This window comes from Chinchilla lanigera, unplaced genomic scaffold (assembly GCF_000276665.1).
Source record: "Chinchilla lanigera isolate Chin_1 unplaced genomic scaffold, ChiLan1.0 scaffold00042, whole genome shotgun sequence".
Lineage (NCBI taxonomy): Eukaryota > Metazoa > Chordata > Mammalia > Rodentia > Chinchillidae > Chinchilla > Chinchilla lanigera.
The window spans coordinates 9,332,782-9,347,401 of record NW_004955443.1 but is presented as its reverse complement, the minus strand read 5'-3'; the positions used below and the strand labels follow the sequence as shown (position 1 = coordinate 9,347,401).

Below are 14,620 nucleotides of genomic sequence, written 5' to 3'. Positions count from 1 at the left end.
GCTATGCAGTTCAGGCTGGCCTTGAGCTCACTTTGTAGGCCAGGCTGGTCTTGAACTCACAACGATCCTCCTGCCTCAGCCTCCCGAGTGCTGGGATTCCAGGTGTGCACCACCATGCCCAGCCAATCAATGTCTTTTAGTTAGTCTTCTTTCACCAAGATTTACTGATATTCCACCTCCCAGTTTAATTCAAGAACAGTTAAAGGCTTATCAGGGGTGGTGGCACATGCCTATAATCTCAGTACTCGGGAGGCAGAGGCAGGAGGGTCACTGCAAGTTTGAGGCTAACCTGGGCTACAAAGTGAGTTCAAGGCCAGCCTGAACTGCAGAGTGAGACCCTCTCAAAGACAAAAAAACAAAACAACAAAATGATAGTTAAATCCTATACTGTCAGCAGCAATTGAGATAAGCTTCGTGGGACTTTTAACCAGTTGTATCACAAGATAGATAACACAAAAACACCCAAATTCTTCTGCTAACTTGCACTTTGTTGCTGAGTGGACTTAGAATAAAGTGGTTTTCACAAAAGAGAAATATGACAAACTATGTGCACCATTATTTGATGGTTCATGTCTTTTCATCAATCCACAAACTATATAGTCTATGCAGCAATGCCATTTGATTTTAAGTAATGATACAGTCGTCAAAGTTTCTACATACAAGTGCAAAACACTGAGAGAAGACTGCTGGAGTTACACAATTAGCATTTGGGTACCCAGTTCCTCTGCCAATATGCACAAACGGTTCTCTGGTTCTCTCAGTTTGGGTTTTTCCCAGAAGGCTTAGGTGATGTGCAGTCATCAAGGTTACACCACATTTGCCCTGTGACTCAGAACTACTACACCAGTTGCCGGCAGAAGAGTGTTTATCAGAAAGAGGTAAAACCATGACTGCTGTTGACTGATGGGTTGGTTTCTCAGCTAGGAGATCAAAGTAACAAAGTGGGGAAAGAGATGAAGGAGGCACAGGTATCCTCCTGCTAGTCTACAGTTCACTGCTTGACACATATTTATTAGAGAACATTAGTGAAACAAGCAAGCATTCTGTTACCATGTATTTGCTGTTTGATATATGTATTCCTTTTCCTTTCCAAACAAAAGGCATGTTCCTTTTTTTAATACTTATTCAAATTATTTATTTCTTTTTTTAATTTTAAAAATAAAAGGAAGAAAACATTAACAGACAGACAACCTTGTACAAAATAGCAAAAGAACAGTACAGACAATACAGAGTTACAAACAAAGTGGTAGGAAATTAACAATGCTTGTTGTATTACATATTGATATTGACACGTTCTTATTGAATCTTTTCTTATTGTCATTTCCATTTCTTGGGATAGGGTTAAACTTATTCACGGATTTTGGCTGGTGGACCGTAATGCCTGTGAGAAGGGTTTAGACATTCTATTTCACAGAGCTATGGACGAACTTGAGTCATGTCAACACTGAAAGATCATTCAAGCCCTCCCGTTCCAGGGAGAGCACAGACATGCACTCAGATACATTCAAACAATAGAGCCACCAGTGTCAGGTGATAGCGGTGTTTTCCTTCACCTCACAGTTTTGCTTTTTAATAGCTGTGCAGTTGAGGCCTGAAGCTTATTACAATAATATTCTAATATAATAAACAGAGAGGAGTTACTAAAGCTCATTTGTAAAATGTGTCATGAAATGGGCTTAATGGAAGCTTTGCTGAACTTACCATTTACAGACATGGAGCAGGAATGTTTAGTACACTTTTTACAGCCCGGTGCCCGTGTTCAGAGTCATGAATTTCTTTTACTTCACCATTTGCAGCATGCCAATTATATCCAGCTGTAACAAAGGCAGTGTTAACAAGATCTGCTCTCATCAGTGGTGTGTTATGTAAAATTGGAGAGGTACAGGCAAGCAATGAACCTAGAAACAGCATCTCGCTTTATAACAGTCCTAAAATGGAAGAACCATCTCCTACAGTACATTCTTTCCTACATCCAGAGCTGCCTGTGGCATTTTTTGAAAAATGAACTTCAAAAGTATCACAGAAAATGTCTAGAGTGCTGAGTTGGGTTCTTTGTCATCAAGACATGTTAGAAAGTATTGATTCTATGGAACAAGGAACACAGGCTACTCCAGATATGGAACCAAAAACATTCAAATCATCCCAGCCATTAAAAATAGCAACTACAAAAACTTCTTTTAGAAAAGAAGTAAGCTTTTGCCTGTTATAAAAAGGACTCTTAAAACAATTTAAAAGTCTGTAGACAATCAAGAAAGTACTGAAATTAGAACTGATCTAAAAGTTTATAAAGTAGCAAATCCTCAGAGTACTATCAAAAATTTGAGAAATTCTAATTTAGAAGCTTCTGAAAATGAAAGATTTAAATGAGATGGAAAACTGAATGACCAGTAGTTGCCTATTCAGGGTAGGAGAAGGATCGAAGAGATGTTAGTATTTGGATGTGGTAGAAGAGTCTAAACTTGATGCATCTCCATCTCTTCAAGCAGAATTTGATATGCCCACCACATAGGAAACATGGCAGACCAAGGAAGGCAAATCCATTGGAAGACATTCAATCTAAGGCTGAAACAGAAGGGACAAGTTCAAAAAGAGAAAGTTCTCAGCATCCAAAGAGCTACGAGGAACACCACAGCTAGAAGTAAAAATACTGTTGGAATCCAGGTTTAGAAAAATCCACTTTATTGCCAAATGAATTTGTTATGGTAATAAAGTCTAAAAAAAAGCTTACCCAAAAGGCTGAAAATCAAAGCCAAACATGTCCACTATACTCAGTATCAGAAGAACACATACATGAAATGACACACAAATAACAAAATCACCAAGAAAAAGATTTCTTTTTTTTTTTTTTTTTTTTGTAATGGGAATCAAACTCATAGAGGTGTAACTGAGCTAAAAGTTACCAGTTTTCTTTTTTCTTTTCTTTTCTTTTCTTTTTTTTTTTTTTTTTTTTTTGTAATGGGAATTAAACTCATGACCTTGCGATTGCCAGGCAGGCGCTGTGCTGCTGAGCTATATCCCCGGCAAAGAAAGATTTCTTGCTGCGGCAGCTTTTACTAAAATTTCCTGTAGCACAAGGATAAGATCAAGCAAGTCTGTCTTGTTGCCAGACCTCTCTGAACCAAAAAATGATTCTTTATTTTCTCCTGTCCAGTAAAGGTTCCAAGAAAAGTTGAAAAGACAGAGATTTCCTCGCACAACTGAAAAAATTAGTTTCAGATTTATTGCCTCACTTTATCACCCCACCTCCTGCTTTGAGGACCAGGACAAAAAACATATCTTTATATCCAAGCTTGAAGACGATGCTAAATCAGAAGGTAAAAAGTGAAAACAGCTAAGACTACAGAACCAACCAAGCAAGCAAAGACAAAGGAGAAAGTTCTTGGTCATCTCCTCTAGTAGAAATTAAGCAAATTTCTCCCTGGTCAAGCCCAGTTGATGGAGTAGAGAAAAAAAAAAAAACAAGAAAAACTGCAAAAGTAGCAGGAAAAGCTCTTGGAAGGGGTAGGAAGAAACCATCTTCCTTTCCACATCAACTTTTATGGGGAAAAATGTTGTCATTTTTTCCCAAGACTTAAAGGATACCCATGTATAAAGTCATCAGAGTTATGTAGATTATTGAAAACCATCCAGTTTAGGAGATAATGCTTTATGTACGTTATTTAAATTTTTCTAATGAGAAGGCCTTCAGGAAGTAAAGTAATGCCTTATGGAAGATTTCTTTAGTGCAATCTTTTAAAAATTTCGTAATAGGGCTCCATACATTTATATAACATAAATATGGTATATTATTGAAGTGTTAAGTAAAGAGTGTTCTTCACAGTTGCTCATGTCTTAGATTTTTGAGAAGAGATTTCTGTTTTAATATTTTATATGCTTGTGGGTGTGGTGGCACATGCTTGTAATCCCAGCACTCGGGAGGCTGAGGCAAGAGGATCGCTGCAAGTTTGAGGCCAGCCTGGGCTACAATGTGAGTTCAAGGGAAGCCTGAACTCCATAGTGAAACTTTGGCTCAAAAAGACAAAAAAAAATTTACATGCTAGTAACCATTTGTCTCATTTTTACTCCCTGTAGTTAAGTAGTAGATCAATCTTCAAATGAGTATGATTAAATATTGATTACTTTTCAAGGATGATATTTTATAATTTAAGAACTTTGATTCTGTGATTAAGATTTCTAACTATAATATGTATTTGTGTCTGTTACCATGCTGAAACTGAACTATGGACATGTAATTTTGCTGTCTTTTTGTAGTTTCACAAATTTTGTGTAATCTGCAGAAAATAAATAGCATACCAGCCAGGTGTGGTGGCACATGCCTGTAATCCAGCACTAAGGAGGCTGAGGCAGGAGGATCACCACAAGTTTGAGGCCAGATTGGGCTACATAGTGAAACCAGGCCAGCCTGAACTAAAATAGCAGGACCCTGTCTCAAAAAAAGAAAAAATTCCAAGTAAAGCATTGGTTAACTAATAATGTTGTCATTTCTTGTCAGCAGTCTTAAAGGGTATTGATCTCTACAGTCTCTTAATTCAGAGACTAATTGTCCAGGGTAGATTGACCATTTCTCCATTTGTTAGCAAATAAACACTGGCTCACTGCATGGAAGAATTGGAGAGGAAACTGCAAAGCAAGTCTGTCTTGTGGATATTCAGTACACTTTGTCTGCACCTAGTAATGATAAAAGGAAAAGTCTGGACAAATTTTATAATGCTGAGAAGCAGCTTGCTAATAAAACACAGAAATCTCTCAGTATTTGGGCTTTTAAAACTGGCAAATTATTACACGAACTAAGGTACACATTACTGAGAACGGGAAGGGTCTGGGCAGATGTGGAACAACAAAAAAGAAAAACACTCTTATCTCAGCACAACTGTGCTCAGTTAATGATGCTTGATTTAGGTTATAAAATTCATCAGCAAATAAATATTATAAGATAACTCATAACAGGTAAGTGATAGTATGTAAAGAATGAACCATTAAGAATTGATAATCTACAAACTGTTTTGTCAGCTAAGCGTTTAGTGTGTTAGTGTGAAGTATAACAGGGTGTTTTCTACATTAGTTTTCTACAAAATAACAGTACGGATAACAAGGAAATGATGGGCTGGGGATCTAGCTCAGTGACATAAGCACCTGCCTGGCAAGCACAAGGTCCTGAGTTCGATTCCCGGTACAAAAAAAAAAAAAAAAGTAAATGATGAAAATGCCTGTACCAATACTGTCAGTGTGAAAGCAGTGTGTGTGTGGCCCTTAGTCGAATTAGTGGTAAATGTTACATTGCTTTGTTGAAATTTTAACTGGCTTCGATTTTATTAATTTTTAAATGATAGTTATCAAACACGTATTTAAGCTGCTTATCATTTCTGGAGTAACAAATTATTTAAATGAAAATAATTATAGTGTCAAACTTTATTTTAATAAGATTTCATCAAGTCAAACTATGACACAGCATTTTTTCAGAACAGACAATTACCAGTATTCAAGAACTGTGGACACTGTTTTCCTTTGTGCTTTTTGTAGAAGTCTTTATCTCTGTGCTAGCCAGAAGAAAATCTGTAAAGCCAAATATGAACTTTTTAACAGTAAAAACCTTTAAATTATTTCAGCTGCATGGTTTAGGGGTTTACCTAGAAATAATTGGTTTTGTTACTATTTGGAAGAAGTTTAAAAAAAAACTTCATAAAGGACAAAGGATGGATCTATAATCCTTCTATGAAGAAGGGAATACATGAGTCACCTAAAAGGATTATATCATCCCTATCGTAGAGAACAAGGAGAAAAGAGAAAAAGAAAAAAATTGGGTACTTAACTCATCTTTTTAAAAATGGAATTAGCTTGTATAGTGGCTCATGCCTGTAATCCCAGCACTTGGGAGGCTGACGCCAGAGATTCTACAAGTTCGAGGCCAACCTCAGCTACAAGGCCAACACAAACTACATAGTGAGACCCTGACTCAAACAACCAAACCAAACTAAAACAACAACCAAAAAGTGAGATTAAGGAAAAAACTGAACAGCAATTAAAATGTGAAAGAACAGGTTTTCAAGTTTTCTTCTTGAGTTAAATGGAATGGTATTTTAAGGCTATACAATCCAAATTATGGTTTGTGGGATATCGGTGATACATGATTTTACTTAAGGCCAGTATTTCTTTTAATAGTGCTCCTAATTCTCCTTGCTAATACTGTTGACTTAAGGAAGACCAAATTCCACACTAACATGGGAAGAATTTAAAATGACAGGAGCGAAAAGGTGGTAGATCAAAGTAATTTTGATGAGAAAGAACACTGAGGTACACCCAGCAGTCCGCTTGGAGCACATGGTTGGCCTGGCAGCTACCTGGGCAGACACAGAGTTCTGACTTAAAATGCAAGGTCGAACTAGTCAGTTGTCAAACAAGTGATGTTTCAGAAACATAAGGAATTATGTGTTATTAAGGAAAGATGAAAACAAACCTTTCCCTTTCTGCTAAGTCTCTTCAATTCAACATTGTGGAGATGCCTTTTTGGTGCACCTTCACTTTAGTGGGTGTTGAGGTGGTCAACCGTGAATCTTCTCTGGGGGTCCTGTCCTCTCATTGTGATGTGGGCAGGGCATCTCTCCGATCAAGTAGGAGCTAAGCACTCAGGACTTTAACAGCAGTTTTTCTCTAAGTTTACCAGTACATTAGTACTTAGTCAAATATCCAGATACCTTGGGCAAAAGGAAATAAAGATGGATACATGGTCACCCACCATAATGAGAATTAAAGACTGGCCCCTTGAGATCTGGTTTGGACAGGCAGGGGTGGGTTTGGTGGTGGTGCAGGGCACCCGGGCACCATTAGCAGGGAAAAAAGGAAAGAGAAAGCAGGCGAAAGGGGTCACACTGGTGGATTGTTTGTTTGTTTGATTTTAATGCCAGGGATTGAACCAGGGCCCATTCACGCTAAGCCCAGTGACTCTACCACCAAACTGCACCTCCAGCCCTTCAAGTGTTACATTTTAACTATTAGAAGCCTCCTAGGAGTTGAAATATAAGAAATTATTAAAATGAATAAGAGGAAATCAGGCATAGGTAATAAATATTTTAAACTATATCATGAAAATAGACATAGGTAATAAATATTTTAAATTTCCACTGAGAAAGACCACTAAACTCCAGCTGATCTGCAAAAAATGTTCACTGTTGGTGCATTTTGGGTTTATGGCCCACAGTGAGTACACTGATCAAGTCTATTAGCACATTGCTTACTCATCTCTCACTGGCCTTGAAATTAGGACTCTACAGATGACAAGCAGTTCACTGGTCTTTGTTTAATTCAGGAAGTAAACTTTGTTAGCTTGTTTGGAAAACATTAGTGCAGGTTTTATGCATATTATTATTGTATTTTTATTTTCATAATGAGTGTAAGACCCAGTGATCATTAGTCAATATTTGTGGAACATCTATTGTCAACTCAGCATTTTACTAGATGCTGGAGACTCGCTCAGAAAAAAAAGAGCAGGAAAGATGGATGATATTTAAAAACTCAAAACTGTAACATCATGGTACATAACGATAAACTCTTTGAAGATTAATCCATTGATAAGCTCATATCATACCGAACAGGTGAATGGGAGGTGAGGCCCGGCTAGAGGTGGGGTGTTGTGGGGTGTGCACTTGGGACTAGATCTTGGCCCTGGCCCTTGTCCCTCTTCGCATGGCAAAGGGCCACCATGGGGTGAGCAGCTTCGCTCCGCCATGCCCACGTCCACCACGATGTACGGTCTCAACACACACTCAGAAATAACAGAGGCTGAAACTTCTGAAGCCGTGAGCCAATAAGTGTTTCTTCCCTTCATTTGTCTTCCCAAGTACAGTATTATTTCACAGAGACAGAAAGCTGATGAGTAACAGCTATTATTAAAAATTACTTATGCAAACCTATAAGTAAATCCATTATTCAAAACAAAACTCATCATTTTCTATCTTGTTTACTTCTTGTTACCATTAATTATGCTTTTTAAATTACAGTGAGACATTGCTTAATGAGCGGGTTAAGTTCTGAGAAATGTGTGCTCAGATGATTTTATCACTGGGCAAACATCACACCACTGACTTACACAAACCTAGATAGTGTCTCCTGCTCCACACTTAGGCTCTGTGGAAGTATATTTAGCGCCATGACGAACAAAGCAATGCGAGATTAAATCAAGCACATAGGAAAGTTATGCACTTGAGAGACACAGTAAACTGAGACATATGCGGCTGCTGCTAGTATAGCATGAGATATGGTTCTATAATAAATATTATTAAAACAGGTAAAATGAGTACACTCTAACATTAAAAAGTATAGTAAGGGCTAGGTGTGTAAGTCAGCGCTAGAGTTCTTGCCTATTTGTGAGGCCCTTGTTTGATCCCTAGCAGCACACACAGACACAAACACACACACACACACACACACACATACACACACAATATATATACCTCAACCATAACATAATCATTTGTAACATAATCATTTGTTACCATTATCAAGTATTCTCCACTGTACATAATTGTATTGCCATAGTTTTATGTATTTGGCAGGAGAGTAAATAAGCATACCAGCAACACCACAAATTTGTGAGGAACATGTTGCACTGTGACGTGGGTGTCCAACTTTTTGGCTTACCTGGGCCACACGGAGGGGAAAGGACCACATACAAAACATAGTAGTTAATGTACAGTATATAAATAACAAAATTATCTTAACAACTTCTTATTTTACAGAACAGCACAACAAGCCCAAGTTTAATAATTAAAGAAGAAAATGTCCATGTTTCCTTAATAACAATAAATGCCTGTCTTCATAGGTGCACACGTGGGTAGGTAGGTTGAAATACTATTGTCAGTAATGGCTGTGTTTTCCTCACCAAGCCACGCAAGCACGGATACCATCTCATGCATGCAGATTGGGACTGTGTGTGGCTGGTGTCAGAGGCGGACTTGGCACTGCACTGCACCCTCCCCTACCCCACTTTCCCTTTTCTATACAATTTGCACTCCTGCACCGTGCAGTTGAGTCGTAAAAAATATGCCTAAAAGTCACATGATAATGTGAAAAGTTTAGGATCTTGTAGGGCTGCACAACTAGATGTGCAAGGCCATATGCAGCCTGCAGGCCGAGGCCGGACATGCCTAGTCTGACCTTCAGGCACCGTGACTTCACTAGGAGATAGCAGTGTCGCAGCCCCACTGTAATCCGGTGGGACCACATTGTTACGAGGTTTGCTGTCGACTGAAATGGAAATGGGCAAACGCTCCAAGTTAAGGTTTCTAATCCCAGAAAGCCAGTCTTTAAACATTTGCCAGCACATCGCAGAACAGAGGCCTCTCTGATGAACTGATATTTGGGCAGAACCGGACTTAAATGAAACATATATCACTGCAATATCTGGGGGAGACCAGCATAGGTCAAGGCTGTAGGCCGGCAGTTTCTCAACAAGTGCAATGATGGTTCCAGAGAACAGCAATGCTCACAATAGGGAGAAAAGTAGTGGACAGTCAGGTGAGGGGACACCTTAAGTAGAAGTTAGCCTATTCCTAGGAAGTACCAAATTCATTCTAAGTGCATTACAAAACCACGGGAGAATTGATAGCAGGAGACAGACACGATCTGACTTCTCTTACTAAGGGCCGCCCTAGTGTGTGGAGAACTGTCTGTTCTATCAGGCGGTGGTTCTACATTTCACTAAGGATTGAAATTACTAAGAATTACCTCTTGCTTCTTAGAAACCAGAATCACTGATGTTTGCAGCCATCCTAACCTTTAAAGACAGGCTGAGCGGTAGGGCCCGGAGGGCTCATCTTTCTCCAATACTCTACTTCTTCTTCACCACATGGGTATCAATGCTTCCCAGCGCCCTTGAGATGAAGTGGGTTTGAGATGAGTTCCTGATGATAAGGTGTGGATGGGAGTGATACGTGCTGCTTCTGGGCAGAAGCACTGAAGAACTGTTGTGTGACCTCCACAGGTTTTCTTCTCCTTCTCCTGGGATAGTAGAGGTCACAGGGTAAAGGGAGGAGACCCAGAGAGGGGGCCTTCTGATCCTTGAGTGACTGTGTGGTGTCTAGAATCCACTAACTCACCCTGGTCATGTAACATGAGCAAGAAAAAAAACTTTGTTTCACTAAATCCTTAAATTTAATGGTGAATATATTACTTTAGCTTGACAGTCTATCCTGACTAAATAGAATAGTCAACCAGTAGGATCTGCCTAATAGTAGCTAATATTTATGGAGCACTTACTCCCTGCCAGGCACTACACTATGCATTTTACATGTATTTTTCTCATTTAAGCCACATCACCCCTATGAGAAGGACACAACTACTCATTTCTTTTTTTTTTTTTTTTTTGGTTTTTTTTCTGGTACCGGGAATCGAAATCATGCCTCATGCTTGCCAGGCAGGTATTGCGCCACTGAGCTAAACCTCCAGCCCCTCTGATTTCATTTTTGAGATAAGGAAACTGAGGCCAACAGAAGTTAAGTGACTAATCCAAAATCCCTCCAAAGATTAAAGGTTGAGGCCGACATCTAGTCCTCGACAGACAGACTCTACAGTCTTTTGGTTCCTACATGAGGAAAGAATCCATAGCTGCTCAACCTCATTCATTTCTTTAGCCATTTATTGAGTATTCATCATTGCTAGGATCTGGGTAGGCAGAGATAAACAAGATATCATTTCCATCCTCTGGGAGCTCACAGTTCACTGAAGGAGAAACCATAAAGAAAAAATTGCAATGAAATACACTTTCAAGAAATACAGGAGAAAAAGGAACAGGCTAAAGGACACCATAGATGCAGTCAGCAAATCTAGACTGTGGAAAACCTTTCCAGACAAATGACCCAGTTTCTTCAACCTGTAAGGAAATTGAGTGAGAACCTATAGATGGAAGGACACCTAAGAGATTTATCCATCAACAGGAAGATTATTTGTCTCCTAATTCATGCAAACATTAAAAATGGCAATAAATTCCTGGAAATTTAAAACTTAAAACATTTGACGATTTTAAGGAATTGACTTTAATTATTTTTTATTTTAAAAATAAAAGGAGGAAAACATTAACAGGCAGACAACCTTTTACAAAATAGCAAAAGAACAGTACAGACAGTACAGAATTACAAACAAAGTGGTAGAAAAGTAACAATGCTTGACTTTAATTTTTAAAAATTTTAGTGACCCAGGTGTGGTACTGGTAATCCCAGCACTAGGGAGGCTGAGGCAGAAGGATCAACCTGAGTTCGAGGCCAGCCTGGACTACAGAGTGAGACCCTATCTCAAGAAAAATTTTAGAGAGATACTAATTTTGTGATTTTTCCCAAAGGGTCTTAAATTTCAGAAATGCACATAAAAAATGTATAGTCAAAATTGTGTGGCACCTGGAACCTTCTTCCTAGGAATTCAGGATGGGGAGATAGGTGGATAAAGCAAGATTGGCCATAGTTTGATCATTGTTGAACTGCATGATGTGGATCAATTTTAGTAAATATTCAAAACTGCCCTTTTCAGGAGCTTTGGAAACACTATCCCTGAGCTGAATAAAGAATTCTTTCTTCTTCTTCTTCTTCTTTTTTTTGGATAAAGAATTGCTGATGCAATGTTCGGAAGGCTTCCAAGGAAATGAGGACACCCATGGCAGAGGGCCCTTAGGCAGCAAGGACACATGCACAAACAAGTTATTTTGAGCACCACCTCCATTACCAATGCCAGAGATGGTCAATATTTGTTTTTCATCAACAGCCAGCTGTCATCACATGGAAACAGGCCACCAGAGTTCACCTCCTTCCTTCCATGGGCATGTGTAAAAATGGGCTGAGCGGAACAGGGAACTGAATGTCAGAGGAGGCAATCAGGAGACCAGGGTGAGAACCCTGACTCTGTCATTTACCAGTGTCCTATCTGGAGACAGGCTCAGATGTCCTAGTCAGCAATGTATCATCTCTAAAACAGGAAGTCAGAGTTCATCTACACACACAAAAATTCTTTCTGATCCATTCTACTAGTCTGTGCGGGTTTCCACAGAAGTGAAATGATACTAATTATGGGGTCATATGTGGAAAATCCGTGGCTTTAGGTCACTATAGTATGACTGTCAGGACCAGAAAGACCTTCAGTGTTGGCATCTTTGTTCTGCAACACCCTGAGAATTTCTCTGTACATACAGACTCCCCCCACCCCCACCCCTGAGAGAGACTGTTGCTACTCCACAAGGGAAGCAGAAATCACTGACTCGCATGCATTGCATTTCAGTGCAGTGCACTCCCAGCCCTCCTTGATGTCTTTGGAGAATTTACTGCAATTCGGCAAGTTCCTTGTTAAGTTACCTCTTCCTTCTCTAGTCAGTAGAAGAACATTGAGAAGTCTGCCTCTCCGTGTCTCTGATGAGGTTTAAATGGTTCTGAATAGATGTCACCATGGGTACATCGTGCCTCAGGTCATCCCCCTACCTTTTGTGGCATAAGAGATAGTCGGCGACAACCACCCCATCCATCATGGAGGGTCCCATGTGAATGCTGAGGTCCATGACATGGAGAATCCACAGCCACCTTGCCAGAAATGGAAGGACTCATCTGGAAAAACTGGCATTCAAGAGGAAAACAAGGGTGAGCGAGACTGGCCTGTTCCCTCACTCCACATGCCCTGCAATTTCTGCGTGATGTGACAGAGAAGAGGGTTGGTCCGGTGCACAAAAAAAAGTCAGCCCAAGTGGGCCAACCCAGACGGCTGGCCAGTGGGGACCCCACTGCTGCCCACGTGCTATGGTTTGAATATGTTCCCCAGAAGTGCGCGTGTTGGAAACTTGGTCCCCAAAATCTTGTGTACCTTATAGGACATCTCAGTTATTGGACATCTCAGTCTCTAGAACCTAGAGCTGAACAAACTTCTCTTCCTCCTAGAGTCCCAGCCTGTGGTGTTCAGCTGTACCACACCATGGACAAAGGCGGCACCCGTCCTCTCCTCTTCCCCGCATCTCCTGTGTGCTCCAGTTTCTCTCAGCCTCTCAGTGCAAGGAAGAACAGTCTGTCTGAGGAGCATTTGCCAGGCTGCCTCCTGATGTTCACCACCGCTGAGGCCCCAGCTCTGCATTTCCTGCAAGTGCTTGGAGACACTCCTGGAAGCCCGGACCGGGGCAGCCTGCTTCACCACACATTCACAGGCTCGCCTTGCTCCCCTTCAGGCAGCTATTGGTTAGAAATAGGTATGAACTGCTACGGTTTGGTGGCTGATGTACCTCTCCCACTGTACTTAAACCAACAGCACAGATCCTGGAGATATATATATATATATATTGATATATAGATATATAGATATATAGATATATATATAGATATATATATACACATATATATATATTTTTTTTTTAATTGAAATAGAGCACACAGAAAATGCACATTCATAAAACTGCAGCTTAGTGAATTACTGTTTGTAAACACACCTGCAGAAGTCCTGCCCAGGCCAAGAACAGATCCAAAATCCAAAAAGGCAGGTTCCCTGATTCCTGAAGGAAACCACTTTCCTGACATCCATAAATGATTTTCGCCTCCTTTAGGTTTCTTCTTCTTCTCCTTCTTCTTCTTCTTTGTGTGTGTGTATCTGTGTGTATGTGTGCGTGAGAGAGTGTGTGTGTTACCCAGGATTGAACTCAGGGCCTTTACACTGAGCTACACTCCCAGCCCTCTTTTTAATTTTTTATTTTGTGACACAGTCTCCTTAAATTGTCCAGGCTGGGCTCCACCTCATGATCTTCCTGCCTTAGCTTCCCAGGGTTCTTTTTAGGTTTTAACCTTAAGACTTTTTTCTTTTTAATGCTGGTCATTGAAACTAGGGCCTGGCACTTGCTAAGCAAGCACTCTACCTGCGACATTCCTAGCTCTTAATTTAAGACTTACAAAAATTTAAATGTAATTTACATACAGTGACATTTACTTTTTGAGTGTACAGTTCTGAGTTTTGTTTTGTTGCAGCACTAAGGATTGAACCCATGGCTTTCACACTGAGTAACATCCCAGGGTTTTTATTGTTTATGTTTTGAGACAACGTCTGGCTATGTAGTTCAGGCTGGCCTTGAACTCACTATGTGGCCCAGGCTGCCCTCAAACTCACTGTGATCCTCCTGCCTCAGCTTCCCCAGTGCTGGAATTACAGGCGAGAGCCACCACACCCAACTATTACTTATTTTCAGGCAAGATCTCTCTAAATCACCACGTTCCCCACCCTGGGCTCGAAACCGTGATCCTCTTGCTTCAGCCTCCTCGAGTGCTGAGATTTCAAGCCTGGTGCAACCATGCCCAGCTCAGACCTATGTAACTCAGAAAGTTCTGCAGCCAAGATCTCAGTCAGGACACGGAGCAGCTCCATCACCCGCAGATCTCTCGGAGCCCTTTGTAGTCAACCCTTCCCCCCAGCCCCAGCTCTTGGAAGAAATCACTGATGTGTTTTCCTATCATTTTACCTATGCCGGGATTTCGCGTGAATTGAATGAACCCCCGATCCTCGGCGGGGGCGCCTGGGGTCCCCTGGGGAAGATGACAAAGACGCCTCGCGCCCACGGGCCAGCCGCGGCGGGGCCGGCAGTTTGGAGGCGGCCGCAGGTCGGTGCCGCCCCGCGGCGCGC

At 40.7% G+C, this 14,620-nt stretch overlaps 1 long non-coding RNA gene and 1 pseudogene across 1 annotated transcript; one reads left to right on the top strand and one right to left on the bottom strand.

The window, feature by feature from the left end:
* LOC102004651 overlaps positions 1–1,820 on the top strand; it is a 23,170-nt pseudogene extending 21,350 nt beyond the window's left edge.
* Positions 1,821–11,303: 9,483 nt separating this feature from the next.
* Positions 11,304–14,579, bottom strand: LOC106149336. Its single transcript, XR_001235453.1, has 3 exons — positions 14,459–14,579; positions 12,453–12,584; positions 11,304–11,817 (listed from the first exon to the last, which is right to left on the bottom strand). It is a non-coding gene; the product is annotated as an uncharacterized LOC106149336 (long non-coding RNA).
* Between the last annotated feature and the right edge of the window lie 41 nt (positions 14,580–14,620).